The sequence below is a fragment of the Parasteatoda tepidariorum genome, chromosome 7 (genome assembly GCF_982258835.1).
Source record: "Parasteatoda tepidariorum strain Cologne lab strain chromosome 7, Ptep-v5.0, whole genome shotgun sequence".
Lineage (NCBI taxonomy): Eukaryota > Metazoa > Arthropoda > Arachnida > Araneae > Theridiidae > Parasteatoda > Parasteatoda tepidariorum.
In genome coordinates this window covers 39,795,800-39,819,698 of record NC_141761.1, presented here as the reverse complement: position 1 = coordinate 39,819,698, position 23,899 = coordinate 39,795,800, and the positions used below count along the sequence as shown (strand labels likewise).

At 25.9% G+C, this 23,899-nt stretch overlaps 1 protein-coding gene and 2 long non-coding RNA genes across 3 annotated transcripts in view; 1 reads left to right on the top strand and 2 right to left on the bottom strand.

Moving 5' to 3' along the window:
• Positions 1 to 23,899, bottom strand: part of LOC107438803 (uncharacterized) — a 70,900-nt gene that overhangs the window by 5,421 nt on the left and 41,580 nt on the right. The window lies entirely within an intron of this gene.
• Positions 450 to 16,367, bottom strand: LOC122269025 (uncharacterized). Its single transcript, XR_015435684.1, has 13 exons — positions 16,348 to 16,367; positions 15,157 to 15,177; positions 14,478 to 14,495; positions 13,850 to 13,864; positions 13,533 to 13,565; positions 11,091 to 11,123; positions 8,783 to 8,818; positions 7,346 to 7,360; positions 6,243 to 6,257; positions 5,511 to 5,528; positions 3,517 to 3,700; positions 3,083 to 3,097; positions 450 to 2,299 (listed from the first exon to the last, which is right to left on the bottom strand). It is a non-coding gene; the product is annotated as an uncharacterized LOC122269025 (long non-coding RNA).
• LOC147807032 (uncharacterized) lies at positions 19,341 to 23,623 on the top strand. The gene is made up of 2 exons (XR_015435473.1): positions 19,341 to 19,821; positions 22,961 to 23,623. It is a non-coding gene; the product is annotated as an uncharacterized LOC147807032 (long non-coding RNA).

Below are 23,899 nucleotides of genomic sequence, written 5' to 3'. Positions count from 1 at the left end.
TATACGTATAGTTTTATAAATGTTCTAAAAATACTCAAATAATATAAAGAAATATAAATACTTACTGTTGCCAAATGTCTCAACTAAAATAAGACAAATAAAAATATGTTTAGTTTATTGTTATAAAATCTAGACCATAAATAAATTTTGTAAAATATAATAAAAGTTAAATCAAATTTTAATTTTCTTCTAATTATTTCTTAATATTTATTAAAAAAAACATGTTATTCTAATATTTTTCTAAATAGAAATTTCAAAATTGATAATGTAAGAATGTAAAACTTTGCATAATTTTTCGAAAGAAATAACAAAACTTACGTCCTCCAGCAAGACCTAATAGAAATTTTCCAATTATATATAAATTTTATTTATTTGTTCAGTTAAACATATTGCATATAATTCCTGCTTATTTCAGTCACGTTACTTACTAAATTATTCTTTAATTATGATTTTTCTTTGGAAATTAGTTTTGTTAATGAAGTAACATGTTATATTGTTTTTCATTTATGAATTTTTAAGATTTGTGCCGTATTTTTATGAACTTTTTATTTTTATTTTTTAAAATTTCTTAAAAAGAGCTTTTTGTTAAGCTATAAGCAAATACTTCGAATAGTTTTTAAAATACCCTAGATTAAGCGAATCATATACTATAAATAGTTTGGTCTTGTAGTTTACGTCCCACTCGAGTTAATCCAATGGTTTATTGATTACTGTTAGAGATTCTTCCTTAATGATGCTTCCAAGTCATCACCGATGGATGCGCATACTACTATATAAAAATTGAAAGGGATGATAGATGGTTCTTACATTTCATGGACTAACACATAGCAACATAAATTATTGTTCACTGAAATGTTTAACAAACAAAATAAAAAGTAGCACGTAACAATAATTTTTAATTAGTGTAAGTTTCTTCCCGAATTTTTTTTTTCTACGATAGTACAAAATTGTAAAAATTGTTTTACACTAAAAATCTGATATTTCGAAGTAAGCAAATATTTAGCCTAAAGATCCGAATTTAATGATTTTATCTGATTTAAATATATAGCTACAATGCATTATATATTAATTGAAATTGTATTATAAATTTATTAAACTAAAAATAATTTTGTCCGCTCCTTTACTTATAAGGAAATGAGGTACAAAAAGACGTAGGTTTTTCATATCAAATTATTTGAATCTAAGAAAAATTTAGGTACTAAGGTAATAGTTTTCAACATTACCAACTTTTGTTTGTACCCTAATTTCAAAATTTAGGTTTAAAATAAATTCGGGTTAAAATGTAATAAATGTTATGTTTTGTACTTACCGCCTGTGAAGCAACAAAAATTGTTTATGAACCATATATTATGCCAGTTTAAAAAAGTGCATACCTACTTACACACTTTTAAAATAATTTCTTAGAAAAACATGCAAGTTAAAAAAATTTTATTCTACACTTCTTTTAAAATATTCTATGCTAAAAATTAATAATATTTGTTAAATATAACCTTGCAAAATTTTAAGGTGTTTTTGAGGTTTATGTGAGGTTGTTGCTAGGGTTCATTTGAAGTTGAGTTATGAAAAATCAATCTCCGAAAGTTCATATGATTGATGATATAAGTGAAGATGTATTGAAGATGTTTTATTCACACTTGAGGATGTTAGAAATCCTCCTTAGACCAATTAGCTTAGAAAGATTGTTTTTGAGGTGTACTGGTTATTTTTCTACGCTTCGAGAAGATATATATATATTTGAAGTGTGAATAGTTTCACCAGATTTCAACTGAATTTATAGCTGAGGAATAAATTTCTTTTATGTGGTGTAATTGAGGTTTATCGTTGAGATTATTTTTGTTATGAATTAGAAACTCCTTTTTGACCTAAGGCTCCTTTTTTTGCAATTGTCAACCTTCAAAAACTCTCAAAACACCATACTTTCTTGTAAACTGTGGAAATATTTTAAAAAATACACAAATTATTACTGATGCGCATTCTATAGTTTTGTATTCATTACAACTATGAAATATGTGAAGTATTGATATCATTAAAGGTGATAAGGAAACTCTATTGTTCATAACTCTATTGTTCATTCAAAAAAATTAAGTAACTATATTAAAATACTTTCTATTATTCTTCAGAACATGGAATAGAAACGATTCTTCATTAACAATAAGGTGCATGATTTTATTTAAATCTTCCCGTATAATATGTATTTTTTAAAGAAATTTTTTAACTTGTTTGGAAAATTATATTTCATTAAATATGCATAAATAATTATGTTTTTTGATGATTTTTTTGCGCTTACCTAGGAGTCCAGCTATAAAAGGAAACATTTTATTAATTATCTATGTGATGTTATACTTGCATTAAAAATTAAATAATGAATTTCGAAAAAATAAGATTTACTAAGTTAATTTCTCTGATTTATTTTTATAATTAAATGGTTAGATTAATGCTCGCTTAAGATTAAAGTGGTTGCCTTATTCGAAATGTTTGTATAAACAATGAATAATGAAATGCTTGATAATTCTCTTTTCCATTAGATTTTTTTATAAAATTTGTTAACTACATGTAATTCGCCGAATATATGATAGTTAAGTTATTTTAATGCTTTTTTTCTAACTGTATGGCTTTTATCTCTATATCTTATTAAACTATATCATAATTTAAAGGTTGAAATGTGTTCTACATCGAAACTCAAAATATGGGAAAATTAATAGCATACGAGGTGCAAATACGAAATATGAAATTTGGTATGTTGTTAATTGTGCTCTAAGGCTTGCTTGTCTAAGTAGTAACTGTAACTTATATAGATTATATCACAAGTGTCATTCTAAAATTACTACCGATTTAAGCATATATAAACACGCCAATAACAACGTTAGCTCTATGATAAAAGTAAAATAAAAGCTAATCAATTGCTCCATGTTTGGATAAATTTGTGAGAAAAAAAAGATTGTTTCCAGCAGCATAACCTTACCGTTTTTAAGCATAAACTTAATTTTGATGGAAATATAGAGGTCATTATTGCTCATTTAAACAAATATTTATTTTTTAAATTGATCTGAATACCTAAAATTGTTTTGGAATAAATACTTACGTTTTTTCTTATTAGCTAAAAGAAAGTTAACAAAATATCATTAAATAGTCTTTGAAATTTAGTTGAATTCATTTTAAATTACAAAGCTTTTTCAAAGCATGCAATTAGTAAATTTAAGTAAAAGAAACATAAAAAAATTATAAATATTCTGTTATATACAAAGTGAAATTATAACTTAGTTTGCAAAGTGATAAACCTATGCTTATCACTTTTTCACTCTTAAAATTTTGGTCCAATCTTGTCAAACTTTCTCAATTATTTTATACATAAAAAATAGCTTTTTTAATTATTTATTTTGGGGCAATCGATAAAAATGCAGATTAATGTAGTATTAAACTCTGCCTTTTTGTTGAAAAAATTGACTTTTGAAATTTATGAAGCTTATTACCAAAAATTTTAAACTAAATAAGAAATAAAATCTAACATATACACACCTCCAAGTGCATTAGCAGCTAAAATAATAAAAATTTTACAAGTAAAAAACAGGAATGTATTTTAAACTAAAAATTTGTGACTACATATATGAAATAAATATGAAATTAAGAAGATCATTTATAAATCTTTCTTTTCAAACGGTTATTGAAAAAGACTAGTTTCACTTACCTCCTCCCAAAATATCTATAAAAACCACAAATATAATTGTAATTAAATGATTTTAAATACTCTTTTATTCTTCAAAATTACAATCAAAATTATTTTATGCCCTGTTTTATTGTCATATTTGCTATCATTTTCATTAAATATATAACCAGTGATATTTTTGAATTAATGAAATGCTTAGAATCTTTTAAATATATTGATATAATTATTAAAGAATTCAAAAATGTTAGGAGAATATTAGTTTGCATGAGCGATATAAATAAATAAAGTATGTTTAATTCGCATTTAAAACAAAAGTGAGTTTTTTGAAGTTATTTTAATCAATAAAATTTTTTCCTGGTTTATAGCTTCAATTCATAACAAATTCCAGCATTTTAACAAGGACTGTTTGACTCATCTGAATTTTTAAAAAAAGTTCGATGTTTTTCTTTTAACTATAAACTATATTATCATCGTTCATTTACATTTGTATTATTAATAGTGCAGTGATTAGCAGTAACAAAAATTTTAAAGCGGTCTTCTTGGTCTTATGATCTTATGAATGTATGAAAGCAGCGACATATTTTGGCTGTTATTTTATCCTTTTTTTTAAATTTGTACCAGTTAATCAGAAATTCTTAGATACACACTATTCTATTTTTCGTTCTTCCTTACTTGCGTCAGCAATCATCTACCCTCTTTTACATCATTAATTATGTCTGTTAATCAGTGAATTCCATGAAATCCAAAAACTCTGGGCATTCATGTTACCAATTTTACTTTCAGTTTGTTTGCTTTTTCTTCCTTTTCTAATCTGCTCATCAGACTTAGTTTAGGACGCCACATTAATTAGTTTCTTTTTTGTGGTTTAAGCGTAAATTTCTCTGTCGCTTTCTGTATCTTAAATAACTAAATTAAATATTAAAAAAAATAATCTTAAAAAAATGTGCTTCTGCTTAGAAAATTTCAGAAAATTTTCTTTAAAATAATTACTGAAAAACACAAAAATCTTTTTGTTTTACATATTTGGTAAGATATGGTTTAAATTTTAAAAGTTATAAAGTATTTGTTGTGGGTCAAGGAAGAAAAAAAAACAGCTTTACTTGTGAATATTAAGAGAAAAAAAAACTAATGCCTAACATTTCTATAACATATTAGTTTAAATACTAAGATAAGAATTTTTATATACATTAAAATAGCAGAGTACTGTTCGAATTTTCACTCTAAAACTATGATAAAATTCTGTTCTCTTAAGTCTGCTCGCAGTCTGTTCTTATAAGTAATAGTGAAGTTTACGGAAAAGAACGCTTGTAACTTTTACAGTTTTGAAACCGTTTAAAACTAGTATGGTTAAAAAAACCACGAATCTATAACTATATGTTTTTTTTAATCATTTATAACTAGCATGACTTCAAAATTGTAAAAAAGAAATTTAACTGGATATTGGAGTTAGGCTTTTCATTAGATAATGGACAATAATGGATAATGGATTGTTGTTGAGATGCGTTTCCTCAAGTCAAATAAGCAATGGTATTCGCTTATTGTAGCTGGTTAATTCACCTATTGAGAATGATGAAGGAACTGAGTATCGACATTAGGTCGGTTTGATAAAATTATAGTAGTTTAACCATATTAGGGGAAAGCAGTCATTAAATAGTTTTCTCACGATTTATAGATTGAATACCATCTCAGTTTAGATTAATTGACTGTTCTGTTTGAATTTTTTAAAATAACAATCGAATAAATTGTTATTTGACACTTTTTTCCGAGAAATTTCTAACACTGTATAGGGAAGGTTAAAAAAGTTTAGTTTTAAATATTCAGAAAAATTTTGCAATAAAAATCTTACTCTGTCCAGCCTTGTTCACTGTAAATAATTTTAGAAATTTAACATCATATATGACAACATAGATAGTGAATGCATACAGATTACAAAAAAATTAAATAATTCAATATTTTAAAATTTATTATTTAGCAATCAAGCTGCTTTAATAATTAAAATGTATAAACTATTGAACCATATTGAAAATATAAATAAGTAGGAAATTGTTAAAGATATTTAATAGTATACAATTATAAAAATATCATATTACATGTTTTTTTAATGCTAAATGTATTTCTCAATTATTTTACTTTCATTTTTAACTTACACTAAACAGTGATTCTATCATTATAAAACCTCCTCGTTTTTTTTATCGTTTTGAAAAATCTTAGCTAAGTTTGAATAATTTGTAATAAACGAATTTTACTTGGTACTAACTTTGAAAAGAATCATATGATAAAGTTGTTTAAAGATAATAGTCAGAAGATTTTGCTTTTTCAATTAATTATATTACATCTTTTATGCAAGTTTTTGCTGGAATGTTATGTTTGCAATCGTTTTTATTAAAAACAAAATTATATGTTTTTTCACGTAAATATTAACAGCATTAAATCAGCGCAACCGTATTAAATCAAATTTCGTATTTTAGAATGAATCTTAAATGGGTTAAATTCTTGTATAATCTGAACAAACTGGATTATACATTATAGATTCTCAATAAATGCCGTGTGTTTCGAATTTGAAATAACATAAACTTACCGCTGTTGGCAAGTCCTAAAAAAGAAACAAGATTTAATAGTAAATTCATAAATCATCATTTTATTATTGATGTGTTTAAGAAATGAGACATGCGCAAAAAAAGCTGTGTGTTTCTTTAAGGTTTCGAATCATGTATTTATAAATATATAAATTTATGTATTAACGAGATAAATTTAATTGTTTTACAATTGTATATTTCATTTAACATGCATCTGAAAATAAATATTCGACTTGAATACAAAGAGGTATATTCAATTTTTGCAACTTATGTTATCAATTTATGAAATTCAATAGTTATCATATACCGTAATAAGGGATAACTTTGAGACTACATGAATGTTTGTATTCTTTTTATTTGAATTTCTAATTTAAATTGTAGTTCAGAGCTATGATTATTTTGCATTATATATATACCTGTACAAATTTTTTTTACAATGTGATAAGCAACTCATTCTAAGAAGTCGGGAATAAAATTCTATGTCACAATGTCACCAACTAGTATGGAATAACTCTGGGATAACTAATTTGTAATTTTGAAATCAGCAATAATATTATCACATAGCAAACATCTTTAATATCGTGTATAGACACTATTTTTTTCATAAAACTGTAAAAATTTCTAAATGTAAATTTTCTATGGGAGGAGGATAAAAAAAAATTCTAAAATGAAAATATTATTTTTTATATTTATAATTATTTCTAACATTAGTATAGATTCCATTATTGTTATTATTAATATTTACATTGTTATTGTGATTTCTCTTATCGATTATTATTCATTTTCCGAGGGATTTCCATTCCTGACTCTCAATACACTGCAATTTGGTATTGTCTCAATAGCATCGTCAGGAGAGCGTTTAAAATTTTACGCCCGTTATGAAAATTTTACTTCTTGAGTATTTCACCATGATTCGAGAACTTTTTAAATAAATTGAAAAAGTTTTGCTCGCAATTATGTCATTCGTTTATCCAAAGACAATTCTATGCAAAAATTAAATTTTATAAATTTTTTTTTCATTTTTAATAATAGTGAAAACAGTTTAAACTTTTATTGTTTAATTTATATGTAATATACAGTATTTAAAATAAAAATTTCAACTTACCAGTAACACCTCCCTCTAGATAATTAAGAATAATTTTGAGATTAAAAAAATTAAAAGGGTAATAAAAAATAAAAGCAACTCACTACAACAGACAATTAATAGTGTTTAATCTGATTTGTATGCATGATAGCACACTGATATTAATTTTTTTCATCAAATAAGTTTGAAGGAACAAGTTGTGATGTTTAACAAATTGTCCATAAAAATTAAGTTTTTCAAACATATTTAACAAGTGTAAGAAGCCAAAAATTATTCATAATAAATGAAAAAAATCAAAGTTACTTTCGTAGATATAACATTAAAACTGAAAAAATAGCGTTTAAAGAAATCTAATTTTTTCTGCATAAAAGAGCTGTAAGCACCAACAACGCGAGTTTAATGTTCAGCTTAGCGTAACATTTTGTTTCCTTTCGTACAGAATAGATTGATATCGAATTATAGGATTACGAAGGTTTGTTATTACGTTTGTATAAGTATAATTACGAATGAGTGTAGAAAAACGCTCAATGAATGCTGCTGAATTAAAAAAATAGAAGTTTCGATTCCTTTTCGATACTTTCGATTTTTGCTAAACTAGTTGCAAAAAATACCACTTAATTTTATATCCACTGAAATGCATCTCAAAAGTTGAAATTTAATGTGTTAAAAGAGCCATTTTCAAACAGGATTCTTTTTATTGTTATTGCACTTTTAAATGATTTTCTTAAGAACATTTCTTAAAGTCTTTAGTTTTCTTTAAAGTTAATTTAAAAAATATAATTGTATCTCTCGAAATCTTTATTTTATAATTTCGTTCTTGACGTGATGATAACAATTTCAAGAAATAATTATTAATACAAAATTGAAAAAGATTAGATGGTGCCGGATTACACTTATGCGATAAAAAATTATCGCTATTGTTAACATTAAAAATTTCCCCTCATTTCATGTTTTTTATAGTGATACCTAAATTTTTTTTGTGTGTTCCTAAATTTAGAAATTTTAAGTTTAGTTTAATATTTTTTGAATCGAATTATTTTATTTTTATTTTTTTTGGATTAAAGTGTTAGGAAAATGTTATAACACAAATTATAATAACAATCTGCTTTATACACAAAATTACTTTTCTCTCCAGAAAAAAAAAAACTTTTTAGGAAAATAAAGGTGAACGGAAATCAATCATGGGTGTTGGTGCCTAGAGCTTTTTCATATTTAATAATATAATAATAAATATAATTTGTGCTAAAATGTTTATATATTAAATGGGTTCTTAAGCATACACTATAAAAAATAGTTCCTTTAGATTTTTATCCATAAACTTATCGTTGCAATTATATTTATGAATTAGATAGTTTCCTAAGTAAATTAAACAAAGATTTAAGAACATAATATTTAAATTAACATAATTTCATTTCAAATTTTTATAAAATGAGTATTTAGTAACTAGTTTAAACTTACGTTGACATTTTCCGTTTTTGCCTCCTTTTCCTCCACCTAAGGAAAAATTTAAGAAAAAGTTTGTTAAATTAATTAGCTGCAACTCATTTTTTTCCAGAGATAAGAACTCAAAATTTAAAGTACAAGGAAAAAGTAACTTAGTTATTAACCAATGTAAAAGCCATTTAAACTTTTTTTTAAAATTTTTGATCATTACAATTTTACTGAATTTTTTATGCAAATGCTAAATTAATTTATTATAATTGAAGAAACTTTGCAGTTAACATCCATACTTTTTTCCGCAAATTGATATTTTTCTAATCTATTTTTTACTGGCAAACCGTTATTAGGCTCTATCTCGTTTCGTTTCAGAAGTGAGGATTCACATTTTGTACGTAAAAGAGAAAAATGATTCAGATATTTTCAATTGAAAAAAAATTACACGTCTCTTGGAATACTTAATTATTACAAAATTATTAGAATTCGCTATGCTAATATTAAATTATGTGATTATAATTGAAGAAACGTTGAAATAAACACTTGACTTTAGAACAAGTTTGGTATTGTTCACTAGATCTTTGATTTTGTGAAAATTGCACTCAGTATTATCAGTAAAATATCTTTCATTAAACTAAAACCTTTAGTTTTGAAACTAAAAAAAAATTATTGAACATTGACCCCTTTATTCATCACATTCTAGTCACATCGTTTAATTCTCAATTAAACATATATATTTTCCTGTTAAATAACATTTGAGTATGTTATATTAGATAAAAAATAAGAAATAGAAGTTCAACGAAAGATATGTAGCTCCAGCAGTGCACATGATTCCTGTATCAAAATATTAAGTGCAAAGACAGTTTGAATTCGAATAAAAATTCCATAAGAAATAGCGAGAAGTGCTTCATTTTCTAGTCAGCAAAAACTTACATCTAAGTTATTTTTTTCATTAAGCAATTAAAATAAATAAGAGGTTAATAATTACACAAATAATTTTGAAGCTAAACAATTACAGTAAATCCATTTATAGTTGGATCAATGGGTTAGATTATTTGTGCAAATATAGCCGCAATAATGCAAATTATATTGATTTTTAGATTTGTTATTACTTTGATGAATAAATTTATTGTAACTGGGTTAAATGGAATATAAATTTCCTTTTTTAAATTATAAAAAATTTAGTCCTTATAATTTGTATGACATAATCATTTATCTATTAAATGAATGTTGAAAATATAATTATAATATTTGGATTTGAAATGTAGTTGGATTTGAAATGTACTACTAGCCAATGAAACTGCTTCACCACATTGTGAAATTTTCAAGACAGCTAAAACATAATATAGTATGCAAGATATGAAATTTTTAGAACATTCATGGGAAGCAGGTGTTAATGGTATCAGAAACAGATAACAGCATTGTTTTGAATTCTCAATTTACATTTGAACTTTATTTTACGTTTAAGAATTTTGTGTAATACCATGCGTAAGAAGAATTGTCTTCAAGGACATATGCTATTTTTGATTTTTAATAAGGAAAAAATGTTTCCCAATAGGGTTACGGTTTATCGCCCTAATAAATTGCTATTGGCGTTGGCCGAGCTCCCTTAACTGTGCATACAATATGGAATCGATGTGGGTACAGAACGGTAAATCGGAATGTCATGCTATATTTTAGTGACTTCCTCTACTTACAGCCAAAAAGCTAAAAGGAGTCGCAGAACCAAATAATGCAAATTGTGAGAAGGGGAAGTTTACTAGACAGTAAGCTTGTTCAAACTGTTGGACAATGTCTGAAACAATATGAGCTACCAATAAGCAAATAAAGCTTCAGTTACTCTTGACATTGCATCACATAAAAACAGAAGCACCTTCAGTGTAGGGATAAATGTCTAATATTTACCCATGAAGGGTGGCACATAATCATTGCGGACGAGTTCTGGGACTAAATGTGGAGCCATGATTGTCACATCCGGGTTTGGCGGCATCATGGAGATTAGATGTATACATGGCTACAGTGATCTATTACTCACTATTACAATGATTATATTGGATACTTTTTGGTGAGTTCAACAACTCGTGTTTGCAATTCTTGCATTCTGAACCAAGTCTTTTCATTTGCATATACAGAAGTTTAAAGTTAAAACACATATGACAAATCAAAAGTAAAGTAGCATATTTGCAATTCAATTTTTGTGGGGAATATTAAATCTGGTTTCTGATCTTCGTGTCTGGTTTTGATCTACGTTTAAATCTACATGTTTGAATTACCTTTAGCAGAATTAAATTACTTTGGGAGTCACGCGGCTAACGTTACAGAATATAATTACCTCCTTTTGGTGGATTTCCGTTTCCACCTCCTCCTAAGGAAAAATATTATTTATCATTTAATAACAAATGACCATTAAAACGCTTTTTCTTTCAGAACATCAGAACATTTCCATGTTATTTCAAGAAATGAAAATTTAACTGACAGAAATATTAATTTATGCAAAAATCATTGCAAAGTCTGAGCATATATGAATTTTTATAAGACTTAGTCTATAAATGAAATATTTCTCGTTTGCTAATGAGTGAAACAAGTTTTGCAAAATTTGCCTATTTTAATATGTTTTATTCAGGGATGTGGATTATGATGCCAAAATAACTTTTGCACGAGGGGGAGTTGAAGATGTTTGACTCTGGCTGCGAGCAGCTAAGAATTATGTATGAAATATTAAAGGAGAGAAAAGACATTCTTTTGAAAATTAAAATAAATATTTGTAATTTTTTGAATAAAAATTTTCTGGAACAATTATTATGACGATTATTGAAATGTGCATTATGAGTGTGTATCATGACAATTAGCCAAGCACAAACTTGACAAATCACATATTAATTGTTTTTTGGTTTAAGTTCTTTTAATTTTAATCATACATAAAAATATAAGTAAATAGTTTGAAATTAATAAATTACTTTAAAATAATATCAAAACTCTCTTCTAGAGACGGAGAATTTTTTAAGTCAAGCTCTCTTGTTTGTTTCAAAAAATATCTAAAATAAAGTTTTAAATTTAATTACTTAGTCGATGTCAAAGAGTTCAAACATTTTCGCCTCTACTTGATCCTAAAATTTTAAATGTACTTATCTACATCACATTTGTTTTAATTTTAAAATAATGCGTTGATAAGTATAGACGAAATCTATATAGAAGACGAAAAATTATAGAGAAGTAATCGGGAAGCTTTTGCTCAGAATGAAAAGCTTCATAATATTACTGTATAATACTTAAATTTGCATCAGAAACTGAAAAAACGTTAATAGTGTAAGGATTTTTAGACAATATAGCTTATACTAGAGATAACTCAGACTTGTAGGCGGTCAGAAAACAATTGAAGCTTGTATTGTCACCTACGTAAAATTGCGTATTGTTACATACGTAATTGACAAATACTCCAGTATATTTTTCTCTAACTCCACTCCGCACTTCGACACTCCAGTATTTGATTAGTCTAACAAATTGGAAACTGTTTTAAATTTTGATAGCAAGATTTCAGTTTCCCATAAATGAAACTGAATTTAAAAATTACGTACATCGAGAAAAAAAATCTGAGAAAAAAAAGACAATCTAAGGGGAATTCTCAACTAGTGATGGAAATTTCCGAAGTGGAATGGAGGACAAGTCTCTTTGTTTTGGAGTTATAAATTTTGTTTTCTTTTAATCAGATATCGAGTGGAATTATCTGTGACGACCAGAAATATTTTAAAGCTATTTCACCAATTGAGCAAGAGGAGGATACCAATTGCACTTTGGTACTATAATTTTTTTTCTTAAAAAATTGTGTTTGAACAAGATGGTATTCCAGCTGAGAGTCATGTTGACTATATCAATCAATATACAAATACCAGGCTTATTTTTCATGACGGTTGTCTTTGAAAATAATCAGCATTTCTTTTGTTGCAAAATATATTTTTAAGCTTTTTTAGGGATGTGTTTAAATTTTCTTGAAACTTACATTGCTTAATTTTCAGTTTCAATTAACGGAAATATTTAGTAATAATAACATTTTAAATTACTACTAGTAATTAATTTTAGGAAACTTTGCTTAATATATTTAAATTTTAGTTACAACTTTGAGAAAACTCAACTGACTATTAAAACACTTGGCTTTGTCTAACGTCAGCGGGTTAAGTCAGCCTGACATCAATTGGAACATTGTAATTATTAATCAAATTAATTAGTTATATTTTGCATAAATATTATCACGAATTCAAAACAAAATTTTAAATTTATTTTCAAAATTATTTTGTAATCAATTTGTACAATTAACCAAGAAATAAGCAAAAATAGCAAAAGTATTATACAGAAAAAAACTGAAAACATTGTAAAGTGCTCTTACTTTTTTTAATGTAAGAAGTCGCAAAATGGCTTGCACATTAATAATTGCAGAAATAAATAGGCTTCAAAAAATATATAAGTTCCTTCATTTTCTTTTCTTAACGTATGAAGAGACTTATGATATTTTTGTCCACAGTTAACTTCTTTACAATTCGGAATCTATTAACGTTTTTTTTTTTTTACAGATTATTGAATTTAATTGTTTATAAATTCAGTAACTGAAGTAATAAAATGAATGAAGTGGAATTAAATTTTAAAAAAATTGCAAGGGAAAAAAATATGAGCAGTTTAATTTAATGGTACGGCAGGTTATTTGAAATTGCTGTAATGACTCTCACATACTAAAACTTATGTTTTAAAAGAAAAAAAAATCAATCAGTGCAATTTTATTTACCTGGAGCGCCACCTCCGTTTCCTCCACCACCTGCTATAAAAAAGCATTTTTCAATTAACATATAATGAAACCTTTTGTAAAAACATTTATCCTTAGTCAGCACGCTTTATATTATTTCTTTTTAGATTATACTGGATCTGTAAATGCTTCTTTTCACTGATATATATTTTTCGGCTTCATTGCCATCTAAAGCCGTATACAAAATACACTTCTTGCCCGTATAATTTCTTGTTTTAAGAGGTTTTTTTAGATATAACTTTTAGTGAAAAAGAAGAAATAAAGGAGTGAATAATGGGATAAAAACTTCATCAACTTACCACCACCTTGTCCAGCTAAAGTAACATGTTTTAAATTATTTAAAGTAATTCCAATGAAATTAAAAGCAGCATATTTATTTATAAATTATAACAACTTTACAAGAATCAATAAACTTATGAAAATAAAATAACAATTCAAAATATATAACTAAAAAAGCTTCAAAAATAATTGACACTAATCCATTTTAGGGGGTGTAAAAAGTTTCCAAACTATCATGGACGCCAATGCTGTTCCGTTGATTCTGGGAACAGGTACTGGTGGTATACGCAAAAGATGCTATGCTAATAGGCATCTAACACACTAATATAAGTGCTGTGGTAATTTGATTTTTGCATCTCCCGAAATGGATAAGTAGCAAATAATTTCAAAGTAAATTATTAAAATCATCCTATTTAAAAATAGGTGCAAAATTTTGTTCATACTATACTTCAAACTTTATAAATTTCAAACTTTAGAGAAACTCTGAAAGTAAAACAGATAAAAATTGGAGAAAAATGTAGGTAAAAAATAATATACATTCTTTACAAGTAAATTAATTCATAACTAAAATATTAAAAATCACTTTTTCTTAAAAAATATGAATGAAAAAATATTTTTATAAGATAAGTTTATGGTGTTACTTACTACGTATTTTGTAATGATGAACTGAAAAAAATATATATATTGGTACATTTTGCTTATTCTTAGCTCATGAATTAAACCTACGGAGATAAAGTCCTTAAGCTATTACATGTATGTTTGAAAGATTTAAATATTTATATTATTTTGATATATAAACTATTTTGATACATAAATTATTTCAAATTTACTTAACACGCGATAGATGATTTATAGTACAAATTAACTTTAGAATCTTCGATTCGAGCTTAGAATTTTCAGTACACATATTCTGCAATAATTTAATTTGCACTTAAATCAACGAAAATTACATCACATCTGCAGTGAAATATGCAATTACTTTATAAATTATTTACCCTAATATTGAAAGGTAACGAAATTATTTTGAAAAAAATAATAATAAAAAAATGCATGAAAAACACAGCAGAGTTTTTAAATTTAAGGAAAGTGCTTCACGTTTAATGACTTTGAAGATGCGTTCTATGTTCTTTTAAATAATATACCAGAACAGGTCTCTGTAAAAAAATCGCAACTAAATTCTAAACTGTTACAAGTGTATGTTTATTATAATTGCTATAGGTACTCAAAAAAGTTATACTTCACAAGGAACATGATAAAATTGAACTCTGATAAATTGCGATTTCAATAAAAATAGCCAAAATTTTGGAATGTCCAGTCATCTACTTACCATGAGTTACATATTGTCCAGCTGTAAAAATATTTAGCAATTAATGTTTGAAATATATATCTGATTTTATTTTTCACCTTTTTATTCAAACCCATTTTTTAATGCCAATATATTTGTCTTCAATAGGGAAAGTTTATTTCTTACATACATAATGCATACATAATACATAATGCATACATAGCAAGATATTTTTGAACAAGACATTTAAAAATTCTGCCCGATGAGTTGAATATTTCCTGAATCAGTTGAATATGTTTATTTGGCTAATTTATTTTTTTTTACTTCCTACCAAAAATGCGAACTTTATATTTAAAACAATTGGAATATAAGTTGTTTTTCATTTTTTAAGTAACAGGATTGAAAATGTATACAAGCTCTCGGAATTCTGAGCAAACAATCCAATCAAGCTTTCTGAAGTTCAGATGCTAATGATAATTTTATCTCTGTAAAGGAGTTGTTTTTAACAGAAATTAAATAAAAGCTGATATTACAATATACTGTTTAAATAAAATTCGATGTATCCAAAAAGAAATATCTATGCTTATCGGAATATATTCCACAGTCTCTTAAATTAGTGTTCAAATTTGTTTCTGTTTGAAGATTATGGTTTTTTTAAGAAAAAATTAGATCTATTTTTTGTGGTTTCTGCATTCAAAGTTAAAAAAAATAAAAAAATATAAGGAAAAATACCACTAAGCAAGCATATCCTATAAATTAGTAATTAATTTTATTTAAATTTTTTAAATTATTTTTTTTTGTTATTCTTGAATTAGATTTATATTAGTTATACTTATTAGCTTAAACTGTACTTATTATTGCTAAACTGAAACTTTAAAGTTTCTTTTTATAGATTTTATATTAATTTCTACTATTCTATTTTTAAAATGTCATTTTCTACTTACTGACTCTATGAACTGAAATATATAAAATAAAGTAAATAATTTACTCATATAATATGTACGCATTATATGCATAACACAATAACTAAATGATATATTAAAATAAATAATAAGGGTGATTTGCTTATTAATTTGAAATCTACGGGTGCCTGGAAGATTGACTAATAGATTTTGAAAATCAAGGAGGAGCTGCAGATTGGAAATAACTACAATGGGTTAATTGCACTGCGCCACTGCTCAGTGCAATTAACCCATTGTAGTTTATAAAACAGCTGTGTTTCAATTTCTCTACAGCTCTCGTTTCTCAGCCATGATTAGTGGTTGGATGCAGATGAAAATGTTGAAGGGACAATTGGATGGAAGTCAACTAACTGTGCTATTTCGTGGTATGAAGTTCATAGTTCCCCAATCATGCTGCTAAAAACTACGCATCCTTTTTTCATCCTTTTTTTTTAAATGGACTTTCAAAATCCTACTGTCATTTTTGGGACAAACGGTATATCGATATATATTGCAATATGACTTCAATTTGAGCACATAGCTGATGTCATATTTAACACTATTTCAACATATTATACAAGTTTGTGGGATTCATGATAATAATTATTATCTACTCTAACTGGAGATATTGTTTTTTTTTGATTTAGTGTGCCGTGATTATTCTTAAACTAGTGTCTTAAACATGAACTTATTAAAGACCATGAATTTAATAAAAGGTTTAATAACTTGTTCTGTGTGACATTCACGGAAGGGAGATTTCTCAGTATGCGTTTTTATCTTTATTATTTTTCTGATGATTATTTTGATGATTATTTTTAGATCGTTTAAAACAAAAGATGGGTGTTGAAATCCACTGCATTTTAAGTCGGCGCAATTTTTGTGGTAGAAACTTTTTGTTCCTCTTCGTCTTTTTTACAGTTAATATAAATTTTAATTATTCAAAACAGGATAAAAACTATTTTCTACATTACCTCCAGCTAAATGAAAAATAATAAATTAATAAAAATCAAACAAATTAATGTAGAATCATTGAAGTAAACAATAGATACTTACGTTCAGGCTTGGCGTAAACTAAAATTAATAATAAAAATTCATTATAAAATGGTAAGTAACATCTATTACAAAACAAGCAAATTTGCAATTTTAAGCTTTAAGTAATTCATTTCCTTATAAAACTGAAAAATACATGACTTTGTAAACAGAATAATGTGTCGAAAACAATTTCAAATAGATAAAACAAAAGCACTGTCTTTTAAAGAAAAATCTGGTTTTAGGAAAGTCATATAGATTATCCATTTTAGAATATTAATTTTTATTATTTTGTTTTCGTTAGAAGTACATGAAAACTATTAGCAGCCCATGTTTTATCATTTCACTTATGGGGCAATCATACCCTACACCAATTTCAACATTTTATTTTTATGAAAAAATTGCCTAGAAATTTACCAGAAAATTTTGCTGGAAAGAGATTATACGTTTGTCTACTAATATAGTTTTTTGTGAAAAAATTCTGTCAGTACTTTGCAGAACAAACATCTTTTTCAACTAAGGATAATTGGTCAAAGGTACAGCATGTTGCTGTACGTTGGATAATCATATTTTGCAATTTGGACTATCGAATCCACCTTGGAAATAACTGCAATTTTTTGGATAACAATAATTTTGAGTTCTATTATTCGTAAAGTATTATTTGATTAGCTTAAAATTTCAAATACTCTTAACTTAACTATTGAAAATTTAATAAAAAAAAGATATAATAATTAATATTAATAATTTTAGAATTTGAACTTCATAAACATAAATAGAATTTTAAAAATTAAAACGATAATAGGAATTATATTTTATTAGAATATTTAAAAAAAATAAAGCTGTATTAATATATATATATATATATATATATATATATATATATATATATATATATATATATATATATATATATATATATATATATATATATATATATATATATATATATATATATATATATATATATATATATATATAAATCATAAAAACGACACAAGTATCATTTATTTAATAAACATATAAACTTATTAAACCTATTTTTCTTTATTGAGCATTTTTTTCTTTCTAATAATTTCATCCATATTTGCTCTTTATTTTTCATCAAAAATTATTAGTATCATAGCTGAATTGAAAAATTTTACAATGAAGTTAAATTGTTATAAAGAAAAGGCTTACTTTAATTATTGTCAGTCAAAAAATATCTTCAATTAGCAAAACATAGGAAAAAAACTAAGTTCTGATACGTTAAATTCAATTAATTAATCCTGAGATTACGGTTTGACAAGGTTACAGTCTGTACAACCTGTAGAATAGATCGAAAACTTTACTCAGATGCAACGCAATGCGATGTACACAGCGCAGAAAATAAATTAGGCAATGTGTGATGAAAATTTTGATTGATTTTAACATTTACTTTTTCTTCTTTTTTAACATTTACTTTTTCTTTACTTTAACATTTACTTCTTCTTTCTTGATTTTAACATTTACTAGATCTGCGTCTGATTACGGTATTGACATCGTAACTGTAGCCTCACCGAATGACAGTTTGTGATTATAAACCTAGAAAAATTAGCTCAAAAATTTTAATTTTTTGTTTATACTTATAAGGGCATAAAAATTTTCGATGTTCACAATTGTTTTCAGATATTTTATACATTTAAGAGAAGTCTGGAGGTGTAAAAATAGAAAAATTATAAAATAAAATAAAAAAGAGATTTTTCTAATATGAAAAGGTAAAGGTTTTCTTCGGGCTCATTCCTTTACTATAGTAAATGCTATGTAAGCCGAATAAAGAATAATTATCCTAAGAAAAAAGTTATTCTTTATAACGCTTCTATATTTATAAAAAATCAAAGGGGAATTGAAAATGAGTTTGAGATAAAAGATATATTTATTTCTTGCTCTTCAGAAACTTTTACAAATATCATTAAAGAAACCATTAGTTGATATAAAAATGAAGAAATAGAAAACTTTTTACCTGCGACTGCAAATGCAAGGGCGAGCAAGAGTGCAATGGTCCTCATGATTCTGGTTAATATACTGGACTTTCACAGCTTGCTGCAAATGTGTAGCTCTGAGCTTAAAATGTTCCTTTTTATATTCGAAAATTTTATATCTTTGAATTTAATCTTATTTTCAAGAGATGTTAAAGCTATCTAATAATCATTTCGGTACATTCTCAAACTTTAAATCTGTTTGTTTAGTAGTAAAATTTTATGAGTATTGTCAATCTAATAGACAAGTAGTGAAAATCATAGTTTAATCAGTTGAACAGAAACCTATTACGATATGATTGAATTTGCTTGCAGCAATTGGTTTTGATAAGAACCAATACAACTTTAATTTTAAACGAAATGTAGAACAAATATGTTATTTTGGTGATTGCTTCCATAAAACGTGTTACGTGTAAATTATTTTCCATTTTATCACATCGGATGTTTTTGAATTTAAATTACGCAGTTGAAGACAGAGGTCTAAACTCTTTATTACATCAATCCTTGAAACCCTCATACCATGAAAATATTATATGCTTTCCAGATGCTATGAAATAGTTATGAGTTCATCAGGAACTTACTACTTTTTTTTTAAATGTGTTGTTATTTGGTGAAATTTTTCCTTTAAAATTGTAACAGTTAAATATTTCTCAGAATGCCTGTGTTCTTTTTCTCAAAAAAGAGTTTTTTCCACTAATTTTGCAGTTAAGTGGTACATGTAGTAAAACTTCTATGGCATTTAGGTAAATATATATGTTAGTATTTCTTTATTTTGTTTTATTTGAAGCTTGTTATTGCGTTTTAACTTGATTTAATATTCCATTGTTAACGGCAGTTTTTACAGTTCAATTCAATATATTTTTTATTATGTTAGATGCAACGGTTAGATACGTAACTAAGCAAAAAAATGGGAAATATGCATATTCTTCTGGGATATCTCGTAAGAAACAAATGTAAGTTTTTGCTTTGAGATAAAATTTTTTATAAAATTGCTGTAAATAACGTTTATAAAAAACGGATTTTTTTGTAGAATAAAGGAAAAATATATACGGGAGTGTTGGGTACCCCCCCCCCCCCACTGTCAATTTCATTTGTATGGAATATTTTTTCAAGTCAATGGACCATCGGACATTATTTATTATATTAAAAAAGATTATTTTCATAGTTTCAAGTATTTATGCACCTGGTAACATGGTAAACAATAGTTTTGAAAATATATTGAATACAGTAGTCATGAAATTAAGAAAAATTGGTTGAATGTTTCGATTAAACTTCATTTTAATATTGAAAAAATATTTTTTTCTGTACATACATCCTTAAAGTATGAAGTCTTAAGTTTAATTTGCACGAAGAAAGAAGTTTATATGTGAAAAATTGTTCGAGTAATTACAAATTTACTAAAAAATTGGATTTCGGGTAGCCCCGCTTACATGAATATCGGGTATCACCGCCCAATTTTATTTCGTCGATAAATGTACGGTTGCATAGATTATTATTTTATTTCTTCAAATTTGAATGTTATATGCATTCTTAATGACAACCTATTAATATACATTAATAATAATAAAAAGTATGACATTTGTTGTTATTAAATGATAGAATTCACTAAAAGTATATAAATATGTAATAAATAAAATAATTTTGTGATAAAAATGATAAATGAGGTTTATCTATTGTCAATACACTGGTCATTTTCATTTACACCTGAAAAAACAGTAAAAAAACATAATTTTTGTAGCTATGCGGGGCTACCCGACACATTTTGAAAAGAGCTAAAAAACATGTTTTTTTTAAATTTCTATATTTTAAGTTAAACTATTCTTTTTTTGGTTTATTCTTTTTGCATTATTTAATTAGATGATAAAACAATAGAAACATACAGAAATATTGATTATTACTCAATATTATACAGAAATATAAGCAATAATCCTTAAGTGGGTGGGGCTACCCGACTCTTCCCTATATATTTTCTGTATGAAACCTTTATATGTTTGGAACTTTACATACCATCAATATAAATTTTGTTATGTCTGATTTGAAGAATACGCCGGAAGCAGTATCTAAACTGTCTAGATAATTGAGGATATTTAGGAACTAGTTGAATTTATGAGGTAGTTGAGTACTTTTCTTTTGCTTGTTCTTTAGTTAGTTTCTTACAGGAACCATAATTGACCTGACCTTTTCTAAAAAAAAAAAACTTTACCCTGATATAAATAAGAGGAGGAAATTATTTTCATCTAATATAGAATGTCACAATTAAATCAGACAAATAGCAATTTTCTAATTCCAGGAAATCATTTTTTCACACTTTCCACTTAATACTTCTGAAACTATTCATACTCCTTTCAATATATATTTTTTTATGAAATTCTATACACCGTGAAATTCTTTTGACATAAGAGGTTTTACTTCCAATATTTGTGTACACTAAATTTAATATCAGAAATGTTATTATGATTCTGAAAGTATTTTTATTTTTAATGAATCGTGAAGAACAAAACGGGCATAAGTTTAAAAATTAATTCAACTGTAAGACAAGTTTGAAAATTTTAGTTTCTAGAAAGTTCGAATAAAGTTTAGAGATATTTGCTTCATGTTAACATCTTTGTAATGCTAGATGTGATTTATTCAATTCTCCAGATTACGGAAAATAATTTAATATTTTTTTTTTCTTTTTGAAAAAATTCTTTTGGAAAATGTAAACGATTTTGAAAAAAATGTTTAATATTATGATTGTTATTTCGATACTTTTACAGTCTCCCTTTAGATAGTAGCTATTATTATTATGTATAAAAAATTTAGATATGATTATTATTATTATATTATCTCCCTTTAGAAGTTATTAACAAACTCCGCAGTTGCTAACTGAATACCTAGTGCTAGGGGCAAAATTTATTAAAGATATGGGATATTAAGGGAGTGTTAGGAATTTCTAGAGGAGCGTTATCGAACTATAGATGAAATTGTTATTGATAATACGTTGAAGTTCATAAACTGCTTGATTTGTCACTGAGAAATTGCTTGAAATATTTAATTACATTAAGTTATTAAAATTGCTTATTTTTTAAAAATAATCTTAAATAATTAGAGGAAATAATTAATAATCTTAAATACTTTTTAATGAATAAACTAATGGATGCTTATGATTTCATTCGTATTTTCGTATAAATTTGAAATATTTGTGTCACAGTGGCGTTCCTAAGTTTTGCTTCAAAAGCTGATATATACTTCGAAGTAAATAATAATTTTATAATGAAAAGAGAAACGATTAAAAATAAAGAAGCAGAATTTTTTTATATTAGAAATTTAAAGTATTAAAACACTCGTTCCCTTTTCCGTCACTTTGAAATCAATTTATAAAGGATTTGTGAATGCATATTTAAGTTAATTTAATTTTATTATTCTTAAGTTTTCTCATTTGTTTAGTTAATCAAAAATACATAATAAAAACATAAGTAACTTTGGATTACAAATTATTATTTTATTCGATAAAAATATCAGACTTGAGTTTGACTATTGTTTCACTCAGTATTGGCTGTACTATACACGCAGGTAATGGATTGCAGATTAAATTTACAAGCGACATAATTTATTTAACGCTTTTTTAATTATAAATAAGAAAAATTATACTCAATAAAATATTGAATTTAAACTGCAAAGAGATATGTAGAATATATTTGAATGCAATTATCTATTTAATTTCACATATGGGTCATTTCCATGAAAATTAACCTAAATTTCTTTTATAACATAAATGCATTGGTTATTATGTATATTTTTAATAACTGAAAGGTATGGTTGAAGAAAGAACAAAAATATTAAAATAATTAAAATGGGAGAAAAAGTATTTATTACGCATAATTATTTTTTTTTCTCCATAAGGTGATGTTAAACTTTATTGACTTGAAAAGTGTGCGGTGAACAAGAAGATCCTTGTGTAAGGATACTATGATTTATAAGAATGATTATATTTCCTTAAAAAAGATTGAATCAAAAGACCAAATCTCATCATCCATCTATCGAATTCACCTTCCATCCATGTACATACAATTACCATCGTATGTACATGGCAAAAAAAACATTTTATACTTGATATTTTGTTTCGAATTTAACATTGACTTTCCCTTTGAACAATATATATACGCTAGGAAGTTGTTAGTATTAATATCAACAAAACATTTTAAAAGCAATTGCATGGCAATTTTTAAGTATTTAGAGTATTTCTTTAAGTGTACACAGAGTTTAGTTAGAATTGAGTCCAAACATTTATAAAAACTTCAAAAAAAATTGTGAATTGCGGAAAAGTTTACAATTACCCATGTAAATAGAATTGTTTATTAACAGATAGTTACATAATTTAATTTGGATATAAACTTAAAAATATTGTTGAATGCATTATTTTGTTCTTAATCCTATTTCAATTGAATTAATTTCTTTTAACATCATCAAGAATAGAAGAGAAAAAAACAGGGTTTTAGAAACCAAAATTAATGCACGTTTTATATGTATTTAAAACGCACACACACAGATATATAAATATACACCGAAGAGTCATTACATTATGACAACCCACCATCTATAACAATGGACTCACACAGGTTTTCATGGTTTCTCGCCCAGGAACAATGTTTTCATGGGGCACATAAGGACCCATAATCCTCATAGAACAATTCCTGACGTTTGAAAGCTACTTGAGCATAGTTGCAGACCAGGTTCACCCATTCATGGTAACAGTTTTTCCAGCGGGGGATGGTGTTTACCAACAGGATAATTCACCATGACATAAGGGTTGAATCGTCATGGATAGGTACCAGGAACATT